Here is a 21,517-nt window from a genome sequence, read left to right as displayed (position 1 = left end):
GCCATGCAATAGCTTGGCATTGATCAGTGTTATTACTGCTCGATGCAAGATTTTCGGGACGCCGCAATTTCACCGCGCCGGTCCTGAACAGCACCACTGAGCTGACCGGCAATGCTTACTTTAGTTTTAGATTCTGTGATCAAGTTTGATCGCCACGTCTAAAGGGTTAATGCCGGCCATCAGCCCAATCGGCGATGTCCGGCATTAGCTGTGGGTCCTGGCTGCTTATAACAACCGGGACCCACCGGGTATGATGCACGCTCACCTGCTGAGCGCACCTTATACCTTGGGAGCCGCAAATGGACATTAATGAACATCCATTTGCAGCAAGGGGTTAAGAGTCTCCTCTCTCCTCCGCTCATTACCTGTATTAATGGCACCTGTTTAAAATTGTTATCAGTATAAAAGACTCCTGTCCACAACCTCAAACAGTCACACTCCAAACTTAACTATGGACAAGACCAAAGAGCTGTCAAATGACACCAGAAACCAAATTGTAGACCTGCACCAGGCTGGGAATACTGAATCTGCAATAGGCAAGCAGCTTGGTGTAAAGATATCAACTGTGGGAGCAATAATTAGAAAATGGAAGACACACAAGGACACTGATAATCTCCCTCGATCTTGGGCTCCACCCAAGATCTCACCTCGTGGTGTCAAAATGATCACAAGAACAGTGAGCAAAAATCTCAGAACCACATGGGGGACCTAGTGAATGACAGAGAGCTGGGACCAAAGTAACAAAGGTTACCATCTGTAACAAACTACGCCACCAGGGACTCAAATCATGCAGTGCCAGATTTGTCCCCCTGCTTAAGCCAGTACATGTCCGGGCCCGTCTGAAGTTTACCAGAGAGCATTTGGATGATCCAGAAGAGGATTGGGAGAATGCCATATGGTCAGATTAAACCAAAGTAGAACTTTTTGGTAAAAACTCAACTCATCGTGTTTGGAGAAGAATGAATGCTGAGTTGCATCCAAAGAACACCATACCTACTGTGAAGCATAGGGGTGGAAACATCATGCTTTGGGGCTGTTTTTCTGCTAAGGAACCAGGACGACTGATCCATGTAAAGGAAAGAATGAATGGGGCCCATGTATCGTGAGATTTTAAGTGAAAACCTCTTCCATCAACAAGGGCATTGAAGATGAAACGTGGCTGGGTCTTTTAGCATGACAATGATCCCAAACACACCGACCGGGCAATGAAGGAGTGGCTTTGTAAGAAGCATTTCAAGGTCCTTGAGTGGCCTAGCCAGTCTCCAAATATCAACCTCATAGAAAACCTTTGGAGGGAGTTGAAAGTCTGTGTTGCCCAGCGACAGCCCCAAAACATCACTGCTCTAGAGATCTGCATGGAGGAATTGTCCAAAATACCAGCAACAGTGTGTGATAACCTTGTGAAGGCTTACAGAAAACGTTTTACCACTGTCATTGCCAACAAAGGGTATATAACACAGTATTGAGAAGAACTTTTGTTATTGAATCAAAGAAAAAGAGATACACAATCTAACGCACACCCAATATATATATGCACCAAGAATATTTTTGGTGCATACATATATTGGGTGGGCGCTAGATTGTGTATCTCTTTTTCTTTGATTCAGTGTTTGTTCTCTAATACACATAGTGGCACCCCTTGTAATGTGAGCTGAGCCCACTTGCCTTGGTGTATGGAACTTTTGTTATTGACCAAATATTTATTTTCCACGATAATTTGCAAATAAATTCTTTAAAAATCAGATAATGTGATTTTATATATTTTTTTTTCATTCTGTCTCTCATAGTTGAGGTATACCTATGATGAAAATTACAGGCCTCTCTCATCTTTTTAAGTGGGAGAACTTGCACAATTGGTGGCTGACTAAATACGTTTTTTGCCCCACTGTAATTCTAGGCCCTTTCCTCTTCTCTTTCTATAATGCTCCTACTGGACAGACTAAGAGCAGATTTGGTTTCAAGTACTATATCAATGCTGATGACACCAATCCATATACATCCCCCAGTGACCTCCCTACCATACTATTACAAAATACTACCACTTACTTAAACCATCAACCAAGTCACCATCCCAGACCTGATATTTCACTTCTGTCTGTGGTACCACCATAATTCTTAGACATCACACATGCTGTATTGGGGTCTTGTTCAACTCTCGATCTGTTGTTCACTCAGTTTCTTGCACACTCATGCCAACCTGCCCCTCAAAAAAAATGTTTTTCCTATCTTCGCTCTCTCCTCTATTCTAAAAACAGCAGCCAGGTTCATCTTGGCCTACCACGACCCTGTTCCAGTCATTGCCCTTGATGCCTGTTCATTATAGAGTACAATTTGATGGGTTTTCTGGTACATTAATTGATACTAAACTGTACTCACCAGCCTCTGACTTCATGCTGGTGCTAGTCCCTTTGTCCTCAGTCATATCATCTGCCATCCTGTGTAAATACATTACAAAATAATACATTTAATAAACTGGCCTGTTCCTCATCCTCCTGCACCCAGATATATTTAAGTGGACAACAATTTTAGTTTAAAATGTCTTACTAATAATGTAGTTATAGAATTTTTTTGCATTATTTTTACTTTCTTTGGCAATAGATTTCTCAATCTCTGTCTTTTACGTTTCAATCTCTGCTGTCTTTTATACAAACTGTTTCTGCTACTTCCATTATACTTCGAGTCTTATAACTTATGTCAGTATCTTATTATTTTCCCCATGTATCATTGTGCAGGATGGGTTTTAGGCAAGGTTTTTCATAAAAGCTTAGCTCATTTGTTTGACCATTTCTTAATAGGCTGTAATCCTGTATATTAACTGCCTAGTCACACTCATATTTTAAAGGGACTCTATCAGCAGGTTAGGACACCCTAAAAGGGGAGTTTATAGGATTTTATAGTGGGATTTATCGGATTATTCTACCTTTTATTTAGGCCCTATTTTTAATACCCATTTTATTGATATGTAAATTAGTTGGTTTGGTGCATTTGGGAAATCCCTTTTTCCCTTGCCCACTGGCCCATTCCTTTAACATTGCCCCCTCACGAACATTTAGCTGCCCCTCTGCAGTAGCCTTGAGTTATGTCACTGTAGAGGGTTGGCTCAGTATTCATTAAAGGGCATTGTTGGAGGGTGGAGCGGGTGGGCAAAATAATTGGTGCTCGGGGTAAAGAAATGCCCACAGTGCACCAAATAAACTCATTTACATACAAATAAAACTGGTATTACAAAGAAACAGCTTACCGGAGGCCTAATAAAAGGTAGCATGATCCTCAGTGTAAGCTCTCCTATTAGCCTCTATCCCACTGATACAATCCAATAGCCAAATAGTAGCTAGATCTCTGGTTACAAAAATGACAAAGCCCCCAGCTATTACTTTTGTTCAGTCATCTTTTCACATCAGTAGTTCTAATAAGGAAATTGAGTCTATAAGTCTAATAAGTATGTAACGTTATAAAATGAAAGGACTGGTATGCATATTAATGTTATAAAATGAAAGGACTGGTATGCATATTAATACTTGTCTAGTCCAGTTAATTCGTCATATGCTACTGATGTTCTGACACCTTCCAAAGACAAAGCTGAAAGTTGACTATAGCATGTGGAAAGTTTACTTTTATAATAATTAATTGTAATAAGAAGACACTAAGCATCACCACCCTTTCTTGAGTTGTTGAGTCAGTCGTAAGTTTCCTGTCACAGCCACCATGCTGTCACTAGCGCTTTGTGTTTTTTAAATCAAGTTTGACAAGTCTTACCTTGTAATGGAATTTTCACAAAAGGGACAAAGAGTAAATGTATCAGAGTTTTTAGGTAGCTCATCTCGACTGGCACCGTTCCAAATTTTATTATGAGCCCTGCGTCACATAAAATGTACTTTACTGGAAAAGACGCCTTGTACTGTTACCAAGGTTTGTTAAGCATCTGGCTTAGTTGTAATGTTTGTTGTGTGTTGTTAGGAAGCAGGATCAGAAGCAATGAGGTCAGAAGCAGCTGAAATCCTGTGGGATCTAGAGTCCTTTAAACACCAGGAGGAGGGGCTGCATAAGTGTGATCTAATATAGTCCCCTGGGGCACCACAAACAGTACATGGCTGATGGTACTTGGTAGTACCTTTGATTTTATGGTGTCACAGATATAACCAGTTGAAGAACAATTTCAGCCTGGAGATTAGTGCATTGCAACTTTACTGAATCCATTTTTCTGGACAGTTTCCAGCTCCAACAGAAATAAAATAGCAAAGTTAGAGTAGTGGTGTTATGAGTTAGTCCTTGAGAGGTTTAATGTACTTGGGGTGACTAGATTCCCACCTGTTGGCTCCCACTGGTGTACAAAAGTCCAAACCTGACCAGGGGTCCACCAAGATTTTGGATTCTAAAAGGTACTGGACTAAGTGTTATCTTCTAAGGCTAAGGAAAGGTGACACTGTACTTCTTCTTGAAGGCCACAGAAGATTTGTCCCCCAAAGCAAAGCAGGTACTCAAGGTTTCTATTTAGTTTCTTGAAAAAAAAACAGGCTTGGTCATATCCATCCTTGGGTAAGCCGTGACAACTAACTCCTACAGGTTTCTGATGACTGCTGGCTGAGATAACTATTGGCTGAACTAATGTTTGGTTGACAGCTACTGAAAGTGTCTGGGCACCTTTAGCCTCCAATCAGATAGGTGGTGGATTTTAGACCATCTCTGGTTCCCTGTTAGCTCAATGGCTAATTTAGTGATCCTCACTGATCATAGCTTTGTTGGAACCTATGGAAAATGAGGCAAATTGAAAATACCATATTTGTTAATACTATTTTTATGGTAATGGTTTAAAACCAAGTGTTTATTTAGTGACCAATCTAGTGTTATAGTTTATTTCAGCAAAGTGCTAAAAGTAACCTGCTCTTTCCATGGGTAATATTTGTTATTGTTGCTGTTTCCTAACATAATAGTCCAGGGCATTGCATAAAGTGACCCCACATGTAACTAATGTAACAAAAGTTAATATTTTATGATTATATGCCTTTCACTTTGGTGTCTTCATATATTCTAGTCATTTTCCATTTAAAATTTTTATTGTTGAATATCCCATGTTATAAAAATATCTTTGATACTGTGTTTTATTTACCTTTCTATTGCTTCAGGTTGCTGTTAAAGTTAAAGTCTAACTTCATATTCTCTAGAATTTTTTAGGGTCATCCATGTAAAATAAGGCCTACGTTGCAACTGTAACCTTCATCCTACTAGATATTACAGGTTCCTGTGATAAAGGTTTTTGGGTCATATTACAAATCCTTTTTTACTAGGTTTTCTTTCAAATCATATGATATTGGTATAAGGTTGGAAAAGGGATACCATCAATTAAGTAGATTTATAGTATATGAGGACACAAGTCTTATGAAAGGCTAGAGGTGTCCTTAGACTAATATTACCTTCTGACATGTGAGAAACATTTACTTACCCACTTAATTGAATCCACATTAAGGACTATAAAAAAGACACCAGTGAAGTTGTGTTCTCTGAGTGGATTTTTTATAAACTACTTGTGATTTTATTGTTGTCCGATGCAATGGTCAACAACTAGACCACTATCATTTGAATAAGCATAGTCCTCTGCTGTTTAAGTATGACTCTGTATAGTAAAAATGCATTCAGGATACTTTTCATGGATTGTTTTTGGTAACTGTACTGTAGTGCTGCACACAAGCTTTCCAAGGATTGCGGGGAACTCCTCGCTTGTCGAGTGGCAGAGCCTGGCAGAGGGGAGTTCATTTGCAAGATGCAGATAACTAGATAATTCCCAGGCGATTACACAGCACTTACTTTCTGCCTGGTAATCCGTGAATGATAGACCTTAATTGCAGAAGAGTTATGTGACTTTTGTGTGTCCTACAATGTCACATTATTCCTCCTGAATGTGTCTTGCAGTGATGTGTATTGACTTTATCATATAAAGAATGAAGAGAAAGATGTACAGCATTCTATTGTAAATGCCAGACCTAATAGGCTTCCTGCTGTTAGTTTAGTCATAACATTTACGCAATTTGTGAGACTGTTGTTATTTTACAATGTGTAATTGCTACATAGAGCCCATGCACACTACAAAATATTCTGTTTGCAGCAGGCGCCACTACAATGAGTTGCCACTGTGAATCGTACAGACGTGCGCCATCCTCATTGATGGCATTCTCAGAAATAAAATTTCTTTGGAGGACATTCAGCAGAGTCCGCAGTGCAAAAGAATCCCAATGAAGGCAATAGGAGGGTGCAAGTGGAATCCGGCTAGAATTTCCATACTGTGACCAATGTGTGACTGTGTAAAAAAATACATTAAGAATTATCCACCTCACCCATCGGGTCCCTTCTGATCTTTACTGGTACTGTTCCAACACACAAGCGGATGGAGTGTGCATCTTCTAGATGCCAAGATCCAGAACCGGGAAGTAGTGATCAGTGGGAACCCGAAATCGGATGTCATAAGATCATTTAAAATAAGGTATTTTCATTAGTAAATTTTCTTATTCACTGATTTCTTAAAGGAGTACTGCAGTCTTTGACATATATCCCCTAGACATAGGGGATAAGTGTCTGATCGCAGGGGTGTCCGACCACTGGGACCCCCGTGATCTCCCATACGGGGACTCAGCATTGCCACGGCTCTCACTGAGCTCGACAACATGCCCCCCCCCCCCCCCCATACAGCTCTATGGGAGAGGCAGGGATGCACGAACACTGCACCTCTGCCTCTCCCATAGAGATACATGGAGGGGGCGTGTCAGCTGCGGCATCATGCAGTGGCTGACATGCCTCCTGCACAGGAGAACTGCGGTAGTGCAGAAGATCATGGGGATCCCAGCATTCCGACCTCCCGCGATCAGACACTTATCCCCTATGGATAAGTGTCCCTGCAGCTAGGGGATAAGTGTTATTGGCTGCAGATCTCCTTTAAATCTCCTAAGAGTGTGTTTCAGTGTTCAAGTTTTTTTATGCAGTATTTGAAGCTAAAACCACAAACAGATGATGAATCTAAAGACTGTTTAATATAAATATAAATATAAATACATAGCAGCACTCCAAAATTGGCTCAGACTCCTGTGGTATGGCCTCTTCAAAGGTCACAGAGTATGCCCACAAACCTTTCCTATTCATGTCAATGGGACGGCTCCAGTCTATTCTTGTCCATGGAGATTGCTGTAAAGAACATATTTAAATGGCATTAAAAAAAGGTTCAGGCAAGATGGCAGCCCTCATAATAATGCGCAAAAAATGTGACTTAATAAATAATTACAATCAGAAAATAGAAACAGATTAGAAAAAAGATTCAGTTGCTGAGTCTTATCACTAGAAAAAACAATCTACATCCCCTTTAAATCATATCCTGTATTTGGCTTCAAAAGCTGGATCAAAGCTCCCCAAATTATATTTAAATTCTGATCACCCAATCCTTGCTGCTGCATTTAATGGTGAGAGCATCTTAAAGGTAGTAAAGTTACTATCTTTTTGGCTGACTGCAGGAAACAGATGAAATTAAAAGCACTATCCCTTTGCCCGAGACTAGTGGCGATACTCATATCATCAGGCTGACTGCCTGATGTTTCATCCCAGAAACCCTATTCAAGTCTCAGGAAACGGCATAGTGCTTTTAGTTACACCTGTATCCTGCTGCCAGCCAAAAAGGTAGTAACGCTTTCAATTTGTCTTATTTATCTATGTAACTATCTTTCTATGTACAGTTTAGGCCGCTTTCACATGAATGTAATATAGACAGTAGTCTAATGATCCATCTCATAGCATTATAGATTACTATGATGATTTCATTTCAGGTCTTTAGACCCGTGGTAGAGCTGGGACTTGTATACTATGCTTAAAGGGGTACTCCACTGCCCCAGCGTTCGGAACACTTTGTTTGCTGCGGGGTCCTGACATCATGGTCACGCCAACTTGTGACGTCACACTATGCCCCCTCAATGCAAGTCTAAGGGAGGGGGCGCGGCATCCACCACACCCCCCTAGACTTGCATTGAGGGGGCGTAGTCATTGCATCACGAGACGCGTGGCTGTGACGTCCCCACCCCCGCAGCCCGCACCCAGCGCTCAGAACAAAATGTTTTGAATGCTGGTTCAGTGGAGTACCCCTTAAAAGCTACCTATCTTTCTACGGTACATAAAGTTCCATTCATTATGTCGGGATATACTAGCATGAACCGAGGCAATATCACCGGCAAACACTATATATGACAAATAGGACAAAAATAAAGCTTTGACATGTTAAATCCCCAGTTAAGAAATCAATGGGATCCGACTTGACAACATGCAATGCTTTAATGCTGCCGCTGACAATAAGGATTTAGAAACAAAATAATTCAAAAAATGAGATGCTCCATTTCCATAGGCAAATATTGGTCAGAGATAAACACTACCATTATTCACCATTATAACGGTAGTGATAGACATTGATAAACAGATCAGTAAAGAGAACAACATGAAATTGATAAAGGAAAGCATCAATAATACATAGGGCACCATAGGAAACCTCTATTTAATTTTTAATGTGTTTTACTTTAGCGTGTACTGCGCCTTTTTCTAACCTACATAGGTGTAAATGTCTAGCTAATGATTCTGCAAATGCTTAAGAAATGGAGGCTGTAAATCAAATGGTAAAACTTCCATATCAGCAGTAGGTTATACTCAATAATACATTACAAAAGGTAGGTAGTAGAACATTCTGAATTTCTGTCTTAGAGCTCATGTGGCGAATAAAGAGAGGAAGAAGCCTATGTATAAAAATGTTCCCCATGTTAGATTTAGAAACTACTGTCAAATTGTTCTCTGTAGTACAAAGGGAGTAGCTAGTTACAGGGGAAGAGGTAGCAATTGCACCTTGGCCCTGGTGCCTGAGGAAGCCCAAAGGTCCATCTACCATACAAAAATAAATCAATATTAGGAAAGGCACCTAGTCGGGGTGAGGGTCTCTTACACATTTTGAACTGAGGCCTAGGAGCTTTATCATCCCTGTCATTTGAATGACCCTTTGACATGTTGTCCAAACACGTCAAAAGTTTGGGTCAACCAGAAGATATAACCAGGGCTCAATCCCTGCAGGAATGCATGGGAACAGAGTTCCTTTACTTTTTTATTTTACAGCAGGAACACTGTTCCCATTAGCAGGAGTCCAGCAGGAACAGCCTGCAAGACCAGCGCTCTCCACTTCCTAGCTGGCAGATCCGACCCTTCCATTTCCATAGACTTATGCAGTAAAAGGGTTGGCTTCACGATCGCAGTTATTAGTCTCAAGAGGAAGACTCGGTGCGATCTTTTTTGGCCATGTCAAAAGATTTTTCAAATGACAGTGAAGATGTAATTTGCACCAAAGTGGTATTCCATGTAAGAGAAAGTATTCACACATGAGGTCACTTACAATGCATTCCTGAAAAGTGCGGTTGGGGGTCAGAACTACTTCTATACATTTGGTAGTGATATCCTGATGTGTTCATCGAGGTGAAACCGATGCATTAGAACAATATGTATTCTCCAGGTTATGTCAGGACATTCAAGCAAACAACTAGTAATTCAATAGGCTTTGAATATTGTTTCAGACCTCATAGTGGCTAGTAACATAATACAACATCAGTTGTACATCTGTGTAAAGTACAGTGGGGGAGATTTAAAAAAAAAAAAACACTATCGGGGAGATTTATCAAAACCTGTCTAGAGGAAAAGTTGCCCAGTTGCCCATAGCAACCAATCAGATCACTTCTTTCATTTTTAACAAGACCTCTGCAAAATGAAAGAACGATCTGATTGGTTGCTATGGGCAACTAGGCAACTTTTCGTTTTTACAGGTTTTGATAAATCTCCCCCTATAAACTTATACTAGGCCAGGTTCACACTGTGAAATTCAGCTCAAAAATTCAGATGCAGCAGCCTACCATTGTTTTCATTGAATTTCCAGGCATTAAAATTCTTGAGAATGAACATGTTCAGAAATGCATTGTCATCCATAGTGATGGCATATAGATGAGCGGTACAAACTGTACACAGAATGGCCGGCCTGAAATTTTCCAAGCGGACAATGCCCAATTTTTAACAATGGCTCAGACGATTTGAAAATATGGTGCATTTTTAGACTGTCTTGGCTAAGTTATAGCCAAAGTTGTATCCCTTATATCCAAAGTTGTGAGATTATGTGCATATATGTGCTGACTCGCCATAAACGTGCCATTATTCATCAAATGGTCAGGGAAACTCACCTTACAGCCGGTTTACACGCGAGAAGCTACGAATGGAAAATTTCCGTCCGGAGCTTCCGAGCTCAGCCTGTGCTAACTGAATCAGTCTTTGCAAGCACTGTGCAGACATTACTGTCCCATAGATGCCAATGTCAGGGGAGCGGAAATCCGCCAGAACATTGAACAAGTTCAATCTTCTGGCAAATTTTTCGAGTGGATTTTCTGGGTGGAAAGTCTGCCTTGAAAACTCTGCAGTGTGCACTGTGCAGCGGAATACACCTTATTGGCCGGAAGAAGCGTCAAGCCTGTGACACGAAACTAGTTGCCGCTGGTGGTGTGCCCCCGCATCTTGAGAGCGGCTGCTCTCACTCCCCGTGTGTATGACCGTATTTTATTATTCCACTCTGTCGGTGTGAATAAAGGACAAGACTTTGTATACTGCTTCTGGTGGTGAGTGCGACTTCTGTTTTTCCAAAAACTTCAAAATGACCCAAAAGGGGGCTATGAGGCCAAAATAATACAATTAACCAAACCCCAAGGCCGTAGCCTGGGGTGCAAAACACCTCAATTTTCCCCCTAAAACATAACTTTTAATAGTGTATATCTAAAAAGTAACAATTCCAGAAAGTGATAGTTAAAAAATGCAATGTCACATGGGAGGATAATAGTTATTGGAGCAGCATGGCTTCCAGTATACAGGGCTCTGCAGAAGCCCAAACTTCCCAATTGTGACACTAGTTAAAACACAAAATTGCCGCCTCTACATGTTTCGCCGTCACACGGCGTTCTCAAGAGGCAATATGTGGCAACATCACTCCAAAATGGCGGCAGGGGGTATTTATAGACCATTCCCCCATCATCATCAGTCAGCGACATCTCTATCTAGCCTATCACAAGTATTCTAGTATTACTCCAATCACGATCCAATAGATATGATGCACTTCCCGAATGCTTCCATTTGGGAACCAATGGGAGAACCTAGAGAGCTCCTTACCTCATCTTCCCTCATCATTCCGATATGTCATGTGATGGAACTACGTAAGCGGGTTCTTCCGCATCATAACAGTGCGCCGCGCACGCGCAGTCTGTTTACCAGTATTACCTTGTCCTCTGTCGGCCGCGAATGAGTCGGCGCATGCGCCCGCACTCAGACACTGTATCGCCTACAGGAGGGCTAGTGCGCATGCTCCTGCACTTAGATTACAACCTAATATCTATAGTGCAACTGCGCTTATAAGGAGAGGGGGGAGCGAGGTAAAGGAACCTCTAATAGGAGTATGTATAGAGATAAAACCTTAATAGTGATATTAAATAATATTATAATAACCATAGTACATCATACCTAACAACCATAATAGGTCATATCTTGCGGAATATGAGAAGTACAGCGCTAGTATATTAGATTCCAGAGTAGGTTGGGGATATGTCAATAAGTGAAATAAAATAAGAATAAAAATACAATAAAATAAAATAAAATGAAATATAATATAAATACCCGAAGAGCAAAAAATAAAAATAATACAATAACAATTTATGAAAATAAGGTGAATAAACAATCCAACTGTGCAAAGGTGAGTATAGTGATAAAAGATATATGTATATATATGTGATAAGTGGTGATAGAATTAATAAGTGCAAAGATAGGTAAATGTGAAGACATAAGTGTAAGATGAGTGTAGCCACAATTTCACATCAATTTTGATAGGTGCTTTATTTGTGTCTGGCCACATATCAACAATTCCCAACCCTCCATATGAATATATAGAGCTCTCAGTCTGAGATGATGAAAATGATGAAAATATATTACAACTAGTAGTCTATAGATAACCATTATTTAAATAGATTGCCATTAGGACTGTGAATTTACACAATCTGGATGTAACATAAATAAATCCTAAATCAAAATAAATAAAAAACAAAAAATATTAAATAATGCTACAGAAATGCTGAAAAAGAAAACCCTTCATTAAGGCCACTTGGCGCCTGACTATGTAGCCTCCATATCCATTTAGCCTCCTCGCGTAGGAGAGACTTGTCAATATCTCCTTTCCGTGGTCCTAACTTCAATTGACATAGACCCACAAATCTTAAGTCACTGACTCGACCTCCATGTAGAGCTCTCATGTGTCTGGATACTGGTGTGTCTTTTCTCGTCCTAATCGAGCTAAGATGTTGCGATATCCGCTTGCGAAATTCCTGTGTCGTCTTGCCCACGTACCACTTGGGACATGGGCACTGGGCTATATATATGATGTTATGTGAACTACAGTTAATAAACTGTCTGACTTCATATTGGTGGCCGTCCACAGGATTTGTCACTTTTTTGGTCTTATTAATCTGTTGGCAGAAACTACAATGCCCACAGGGGAAACAACCCGTTGTGGTATTCCTCAGCCAACACTGCCTTGTATTTGTTATGCCCAAATGGCTATGGACCAGCTGGTCTTTTATGCTGGGGCCTTTCCTAAAGGTGATACCAGGAAATTTTCCAATCACCCGTGCCAGATCCTCATCACGTGTGAGTAGATGCCAATGTCTGCGCATTATTGCCATCACCTGATCGGTATGTCCATCGTAAGTGCCAATGCATCTCACTTGTTTGGATGTGTCTGTTGACCGCGTAAAGGTAAGTAGCGCATTCCTATCTGCTTGGCATGCCCTCTTATACGCCGTTTTCAAATGTTTACGAGGGTATCCCCTCTGCCTAAATCTCTCATACAAATTTTGACTTTCCCTCTGAAAGTTCCTCTCCTCTGAACAATTCCTCCTCGCCCTGAGGTATTGGCCACCCGGAATACTCCTTTTCAGGGACCCCGGATGCCAACTACCCCAGTGCAGGAGCGAATTGGTAGAGGTGGGCTTGCGGAAAATATCCGTCTGTAGATGGTTGAACTCATCGATATAGATGTTAAGATCCAAAAAATGGATAGATCGCCCACCTATCTTTCTGGAATTGTTACTTTTTAGATATACACTATTAAAAGTTATGTTTTAGGGGGAAAAATTGAGGTGTTTTGCACCCCAGGCTACGGCCTTGGGGTTTGGTTAATTGTACTTCTGTTTTTCTTCGTAAAACTGACTAATTTACAAATCTGTTTAATTTTCTGGAGCCAGTTGATATATAAAAAATAAATGCTTTTCCTGGAATACCCCTTTAAGTTGCTTTATTTGTTTATTCCGTTGACCATGCAGGATCAATAACATATTTTTTTAGTCTGGATAATTACGTACATGGCCATACCAAATATGTTATCTTGAGTTTACTATTTTTTTATTTGAAAAAAGGGTGTGTGTTTTTTTTTTTATTTTTTATTAGGAAAGGGAGATTATTTTGTAGAAAGACTATATCAGTAGATCTTTCACAGCAGGCACCAAGACCTAACTAAGGCTTTGAGCTGCTATGATAACCAATTGGCACCCACCCCCCAATTGCAGGTGTGCTGATCAGATCATTGGGTCACCAGTGACATGCCAAATCTGTTTAAATGCAGTGATTACTATTGACTACAACATTTAAACAGTAGGATATGGTCACACGGCAGAATTTCCCCACAGAGATTCCGCAGCAGCAAAGTCTCATTGATTTCAATGGGATACTGCTGTACCGTTTACATGGAAATTCAAATTCCAGTGTCCATAGACATGTCTATTCTTTCTGAGGACAAGGAACAGAATGCATTGTCGTCTATGAGGCGCACGAGTGGTCCTAGCAGCCCTAAATCTGGGTGTCTTTCACAGCATGCACATGCTGTTTCTTTCTATTTTGCCTTGTCAAGACTGATAAAGGCAGCTAGCACTTGATGATGCTCCAGTTCAGGAATCTTGTCATCAGATTAGTACTTACCATAGGACAAAAAAAATGGAGGATCACTTTGACTTGTAGCAATAAGCCAACATTTTATCTATTGTTACTGAATGCATTCTGCAACTGAGTCAGTGCCTGGATGTTTGTTATGAACAAACCACCCTTGTTCCTATATACATGGCTCCACAGTGCTGGCAAATCATTTCTTTTTTTGGCCCAGTGCCCAGCCTCCTACAATAAGCTTTAGGAAACCCAGTGTAAATCTCCGGGTTAACAGCCGTACATGTCATCTTTGTTGCCAACCCTGTGCAGTGCTTTGTAGGTCACTAGAAGGGATGGTAGAATACACAAAACTTCCCATGTGGGTGTGACATTATCATGTTAGGCAGTTCCTGTAATATTACTACTCCAGAATTATCAGCACAAACATCAGAGGTCAGGAAGGATAGTAAGCTGCCCACACAGAACAATGATCAGGAGATTAAATTTACCACTTATGGAACATCTGGCATTAATGTAATGGAAACAATTGTATCTCAGGGTTCAGATCAGATTTACATCAGTAAACGACAGAATGTCACGTAATTGTCATAAACGTTATAGAAGATCCACTAGTCAGGAGAGGTGACCTCTAGAAGCAGGTTGTACTATTCTTTCCTGTGGTGTAGTACATTATACACTATGGAACACAAAAAATGCAATTAATAACTTTTCACAAGCTTTATCTTCCTTAATATATCTTTGTTAAGGCTGGGGATTGGTGTTTCTGAAACTGAGCTTCAAAAATGGAATGGTAAAGTTAAATGTTAACAAATTGGTTGCTGTCCCTCAGCCCCCATAAGGGGGAGCCCAAAGGAAACCTGTCACATTAAATGAGAAGCGCAGTAGAAAAAGCCAGGAGACATATATGCATTCTCTCCTGGCTTCCTGTCACATGACCGGGACAGTCTCATAATGTAAGTCTATGGTGCCATCTCGCACTTTTCTCCTTGCTCCTTTTACTTATTGCTCAGGGTCTGAACCCTCAGACCCCGACTGATAACAACTTTTCACATGTCCCTAGGATGTGTGAATTATCTTTTTTTTTATTTTTTTAATGACAGGTACACTTGAAATCTAACTTAGTACTTTGTAGTAGCATTTGCAGCCATAATTGAAGATACATTATTGTGAGTAGAAGGACTCAGTTTACATATAGGTAGCTATTGTTCTGGAAAAGAACAGTCTTAGGCTAAATTTACACTACCTCTGTGCTCTGACCTGTTCAGGGTCCGTTGAGCTCTTTTTTGTGTTTAATGGACCCTGAACAGGTCGGAGCACAACTCACACCAACAGGTTCCATGAGATTCCATTGATTTGAATGTGTCCATCGAGTGTCCAGTATTTTACAGGAGTCGAGCGGAGAGAAAAATTGGACATGCAGTATTTTTTTCTCCACTCAACTCCAGTCCTTCCCACAGACTGACGTAGCTCCATTTACCACAACGCAATAACTCTGTGAATGAGCCCTAAGTGGGTGCCAGTTGAGTAAAAGCAAAGCTAAATTATGATGTTTCTATACAAGCAATAGAAAGCGTCCAGATACTGCATATTCATCTGTACCCTGCAGCGTTATCAAATAGAGTAGTAGGGCTCTTCTGGCATCACTTCTCTCTTCTCAGGAGGTGAACTGAGCGACCACACAACGTTGCCCAGGGAGAGGAACTGAATGTATCTTGCTCAGCTACTTTGGAGGAAACAGCTGGTGACTGTATAGCACAAGCACAATGGAGAGTTTTTTGCCTTATTCTTTTGCAGGGTGTTAATACCATTTTCTGTCAAATAAAGACAGGGCCTCAACAATCCCCGAGACAGCATTGCCATTCTCTTTGGAGCGATCTTGACAGGTTTTAATTCTATTGCTGCTGTCTGAAATATTTTACTGTTATGTCGTGAACAGACAATCATTTAACTCTCTTGTGCAATAGTAGAAAAAAGGAAAAACAGTGCCGAATTGTGAAATCCTGTACTCAAGGCATGTGTGTAGAAAAGCAAGAGCCAGTGTGATGTGAGATTGTTACCTGAGGCCTAAAGGGGACTTTCTGCTATCCACAATCTTTTGGGACATGTGGATGCTAATGTTATAGAGCAAGTTACTCACTCAGCTTTCATCCTTAACTAATGCAAATATAGAAGATTTTTGTTTGGAGGACCATGCTTGTCCATGCTGTTACCTTATCATTGCTTCATCTTCTGGTATGTTAGCCATGCATTACTATCAGTATGAGAAATTGGTCCAAGGCCATGCTCAGTTTGAGAAATTGGTATAAGAAATTTTCCGCTCAGATATTCTGTTGCAACAGAGTTCCGTTGATTTTAATGGGATTCTGCTGCACTGTACACATGGCGGAATTTCCATGGCAGATGTTTCTGATGCAGACTTAGCGATTCCGACATCCGTAAAAAAAATAGACATGTCTTTTCTTTCTGCGGATTCTGTTTGGAAATGCATTACCATCTATGAGATGGCACATTTCCGAGCTGCCCCAAACTGCTTTAAGGTGCACATCTTAGACACTCAACATTAGAGCTAACAGGTTCCAGTAGAGCCTACCAGGCATGGCTTGGAAGTAGTACACTTACAGATGAATCCAACTCAAACTTAATTTTAGAGATTTCAGTTCACATATTGTCAAGTAGAATGATGTACACTAGAGGTCACAGTGTTTGTACAGTCACTTACATCTGGTGCTACATACTTGGGCTACATATTGATGTATATTGGAGGCTGCCTTGAGATTTCTGTCCAGTATCCTAGTGTTGAAAGTTCTCCATGTATGGCCCCATCAATCAGAATTGGTCCCTCGCATGAAGCATGAGATCATACATAAAGTCATATTAATTGTGCCTTTTTCATGATGGTACAGCCCTCTATTGGGTACCTACACAGTTCATACACTGTCCAGTTGTTTTCCTTCTCTGAAGGAATATGATTGTCATGTAAAACTTCCAGGAATATTATAATAATAGAAGTATTCGTCTGTCAGCCAAATCACATATCATAAAACAGTGGGTGGGTGGCACAATATTTTAACAATCGCTCCAGTAATTTCAGGGTGGGGTGGGTGGCGAGCTTGTTGAGTCTGATCCAGCATGAATGAAATAGTGCACGTTCAGTTTGTAGCTCGCATTGCTGGAAGCTTCAAAGCCCAATTATTATCTTGGGACCTTGACAAGTCTTAAGACATACGTTTCCTTAAACCTGATCACGCACAGTAGTAGGTGATAATTATTACCTACTCTACTGTACCACCGCTAAATAGCACTAAAGTTAAACGAGAGGGAAACGAGAGGCCAGGCCCGAGCTATAGCCCTCATATTAAATATTTGATGATTGAGCAAGCAACTTTTGACCAGGCATCTTTACACTTAGGTAGGATAGGAATTTTATAAGTTAATTAATAGATGAAACTGGTTTCTTATAAATGTCCATGCTAATACCTCTTTTACTGTTTACACCAGGCATGGTAGTTTTCTCAAAGAATGTCTCCATCTGTCGGATGAGCCTTGTCCCTGCATATAAAGTGTACCTGTCGTTAACAAAATATTTTTATACAATGTAGATAATACTGTTATATGTATATTTGTAATATACATTGGTTAAAAAATGTGTTTATTTTGCCCATACATATATTGTCTGTGTCTCTCTATGAGGAGTCGAAATACAGGAAGTGTTGGAGGACAAGCAGGGCTCTCTGCACCGAGGACAAGCAGGGCTCTGTACACTGAGGACAAGCAGGGCTCTGTAAAATAAGGACAAGCAGGGACTCTGTGCAGTAAGGACAAGCAGGGCTCTATGCGCTGGGGACAAGAAGGGCCCTGTGCACTGAGGACAAGCAGGGCTCTGTGCACTGTGGACAAGCAGGGCTCTGTGCACTGAGGACAAGCAGGGCTCTGTGCACTGAGGACAAGCAGTGCTCTATACACTGAGGACAAGCAGGGCTCTGTGCAGTGAGGACAAGCAAGGCTCTGTGCACTAAGGACAAGCAGGGCTCTGTGCACTAAGGACAAGCAGGGCTCTGTGCAGTGAGGACAAGCAGGGCTCTGTGCCGTGAGGACAAGCAAGGCTCTGTGCACTAAGGACAAGCAGGGCTCTGTGCACTGAGGATAAGCAGGGCTCTGTGCAGTGAGGCAAGCAGGGCTATGAACACTGAGGACAAGCAGGGTTCTGTGCAGTGAGGACAAGCAGGGCTCTGTGCACTGAGGACAAGCAGGGCTCTGTGCACTGAGGACAAGCATGGCTCTGTGCACTGAGGACAAGCATGGCTCTGTAAAGTAAGGACAAGCAGGACTCTGTGCAGTAAGGACAAGCAGGGCTCTGTACACTGAGGACAAGCAGGGCTCTGTGCAGTGAGGACAAGCAGGGCTCTGTGCAGTGAGGACAAGCAGGGCTCTGTGCAGTGAGGACAAGCAGGGCTCTGTGTATTGAGGACAAGCAGGGCTCTGTGCAGTGAGGACAAGCAGTGCTTTGAGCACTGAGGACAAGCAGGGCTCTGTGCACTGAGGACAAGCAAGGCTCTGTGCAGTGAGGACAGGCAGTGCTCTGTGCAGTGAGGACAAGCGGGGCTCTGTGCAGTGAGGACAAGCAGGGATCTGTGCACTGAGGACAAGCAGGGCTCTGTACATTGAGGACAAGCAGGGCTCTGTGCAGTGAGGCCAAGCAGGACTCTGTGCAGTGAGGACAAGCAGGGCTCTGTGCCGTGAGGACAAGCAGGGCTCTGTGCACTGAGGACAAGCAGGGCTCTGTGCAGTAAGGACAAGCAGGGCTCTGTGCAGTGAGGACAAGCAAGGCTCTGTGCAGTAAGGACAAGCAGGGATCTGTGCACTAAGGACAAGCAGGGCTCTGTGCACTGAGGATAAGCAGGGCTCTGTACACTGAGGACAAGCAGGGCTCTGTGCAGTGAGGACAAGCAGGGCTATGTGCACTGAGGACAAGTAGGTCTCTGTGCAGTGAGTACAAGCAGGGCTCTGTACACTGAGGAAAAGCAGGGCTCTGTACACTGAGGACAAGCAGGGCTCTGTGCAGTGAGGACAAGCAGGGCTCTGTACAGTGAGGACAAGCAGGGCTTTGGGCAGTGAGGACAAGCAGGGTTCTGTGGAGTGGGGACAAGCAGGGCTCTGTGCAGTGAGGACAAGCAGGGCTCTGTGCAGTGAGGACAAGCAGGGCTCTGTGCAGTGAGGACAAGCAGGGCTCTGTGCAGTGAGGACAAGCAGGGCTCTGTACAGTGAGGACAAGCAGGGCTTTGGGCAGTGAGGACAAGCAGGGTTCTGTGGAGTGAGGACAAGCAGGGCTCTGTGCAGTGAGGACAAGCAGGGCTATGTGCAGTGAGGACAAGCAGGGCTTTGTGCAGTGAGGACAAGCAGGGCTTTGTGTAGTGAGGACAAGCAGGGCTTTGTGCAGTGAGGACAAGCAGGGCTCTGTGCAGTGAGGACAAGCAAGGCTCTTTGCAGTGAGGACAAGCAGGGCTTTGTGCAGTGAGGACAAGCAGGGCTTTGTGTAGTGAGGACAAGCAGGGCTCTGTACACTGAGGACAAGCAGGGCTCTGTGCAGTGAGGGTAAGCAGGGCTTTGTGCAGTGAGGACAAGCAGGGCTCTGTGCAGTGAGGACAAGCAGGCTCTGTGCAGTGAGGCTCTGTGACACACTTCCGGCTCACACAGCAGGATGATTGACAAGCCAAAACAGAGCCCTGCTTGTCCCGCCCTGGCTTCCTGTATTTCGATTCCTCATAAAGACACACAGGTAATAGCTGCAGGAACAGCATTTTTTCACCCAAAAATATACACATTTTTAAATCAATGTATATTACAAATACACATATAATAGTGTAACTTGAGATGGAAGAAACAAGTGGCAGCTCACCAAAATAGTAGCAAACAAGCTAGTTTATTAAAGCACACGTGGGATACAAAGTGATGCAGGATGCAGACAATCACAAACGAGCAACGTCCATTTCGTATGAAAGTGCTTCTTCCGGCTCAAACAAATAACGTCATGCATCACTTTGTATCCCACGTGTGCTGTAATAAACCAGTTTGTTTGCTACTATTTCGGTGAGCTGCCATTTCTTTCTTCCATCTAAAGTTACATTGCATCTCTTTGGCTGTTGAGCTGTGCACGACATCCAAGTGACAGCGAATGACTGTGTCGGGATTTCAAGGCTGCAGGGGGAATAAAGGAGAGAGTGTGCTCGGAAGGGGCAGTAGTGCCAGCTGCTTTCTACCAGTGTGTGTGAACACATGTAATAGTATTTTGTACATTATATTAAACGTTTTTGTTAATGACAGGTACATCTTAAGTATGTCTGGCTAGCCACAGCTCCTCTAGTGATAACAGCTGATCACATTTATACTGCAAGGAGTTTGTATGTTCTCCCTGTGTTTGCAGGGGTGTACTCCCTTTCACTCCAAAAATACTGATAGGTGGGTTTAGATCGTGAGTACCAATGAAGACAGGGACCAGTATGAAAAATAACAAGCTGTGTACAGTCCTGTGGAATATGTGTGCCCTAAATAAATAAAGGGATGATGATGATGATGATTATTATTATTATTTTTTTATTATTATTATTATTATTATTATTATTAACAGTATTCCCTGAAGCAAAACTCACCACAATCCAGGTAAAGCATTAGAGTCATTACAAAAAACCTTTATCTTGTTACAAAGTTTTCATCACTCGGGGCCTCAGTGCTGAGATCACCACCAATCTCTATATATATAACTAAAAGAAGCATCTATCTATCTATCTCTCTATCTATCTCATACCTTTCTCTTTAAATGGGTATTCTAGGAAAAAACTTTTTTTTTTTTTTTTTATAAATCAACTGGCTCCAGAAAGTTAAACAGGTTTATATATTACTTCTATTAAAAATCTTAATCCTTCCAGTAGTTATCAGCTGCTGAAGTTGAGTTGTTCTTTTCTGTCTGACCACAGTGCTCTTTGCTGACACCTCTGCTTGTCTCAGGAACTGTCCAGAGTAGGAGCAAATCCCCATAGCAAACCTCTAATGCTTCAGACAGTTCCTGAGGTGTCAGCAGAGAGCACTGTTGTCAGAAAGAAAAGAACAACTCAACTTCAGCAGCTGATAACTACTGCTGAATTTTTTTATAGAAGTAATTTACAAATCTGTTTAACTTTCTGGAACCAGTTGATATATAAAAAATGTTTTTTACTGGAATACCCTTTTAACCCCTTAAGGACCAATACAAATAAACATGTACGCCCCTGAAAGACCAGGCCTGTTTTTTCAAATCGGGGATGTCTGTCTTTATTAGAGAATAATTCTGGTAATGTTTTGCCAATCACGATAATTCTGACATTGTTTTTTTGTCACAAGTTGTCCTTCATGAACATAGTAAAAGTAAGCCGATATAATTTGTAGTTTTTTTTTACAATGCAAAAAATCATGACATTTTTACAAAAAATTAAGATTTTTTGCTATTTTAACACTAATTGGTTGCATA

The 21,517-nt window shown here is 41.7% G+C and overlaps 1 protein-coding gene and 1 long non-coding RNA gene across 7 annotated transcripts in view; one reads left to right on the top strand and one right to left on the bottom strand.

The window, feature by feature from the left end:
• SLC4A4 (solute carrier family 4 member 4) overlaps nt 1-21,517 on the top strand; it is a 235,600-nt gene that overhangs the window by 55,143 nt on the left and 158,940 nt on the right. The gene's annotated exons all lie outside the window — the stretch shown is intronic.
• Nucleotides 7,046-20,020, bottom strand: LOC130362945 (uncharacterized). Its single transcript, XR_008891643.1, has 3 exons — nt 19,913-20,020; nt 17,494-17,565; nt 7,046-7,170 (listed from the first exon to the last, which is right to left on the bottom strand). It is a non-coding gene; the product is annotated as an uncharacterized LOC130362945 (long non-coding RNA).

The sequence above is a fragment of the Hyla sarda genome, chromosome 1 (genome assembly GCF_029499605.1).
Source record: "Hyla sarda isolate aHylSar1 chromosome 1, aHylSar1.hap1, whole genome shotgun sequence".
Lineage (NCBI taxonomy): Eukaryota > Metazoa > Chordata > Amphibia > Anura > Hylidae > Hyla > Hyla sarda.
This window is presented reverse-complemented; position numbering and strand designations above follow the sequence as displayed.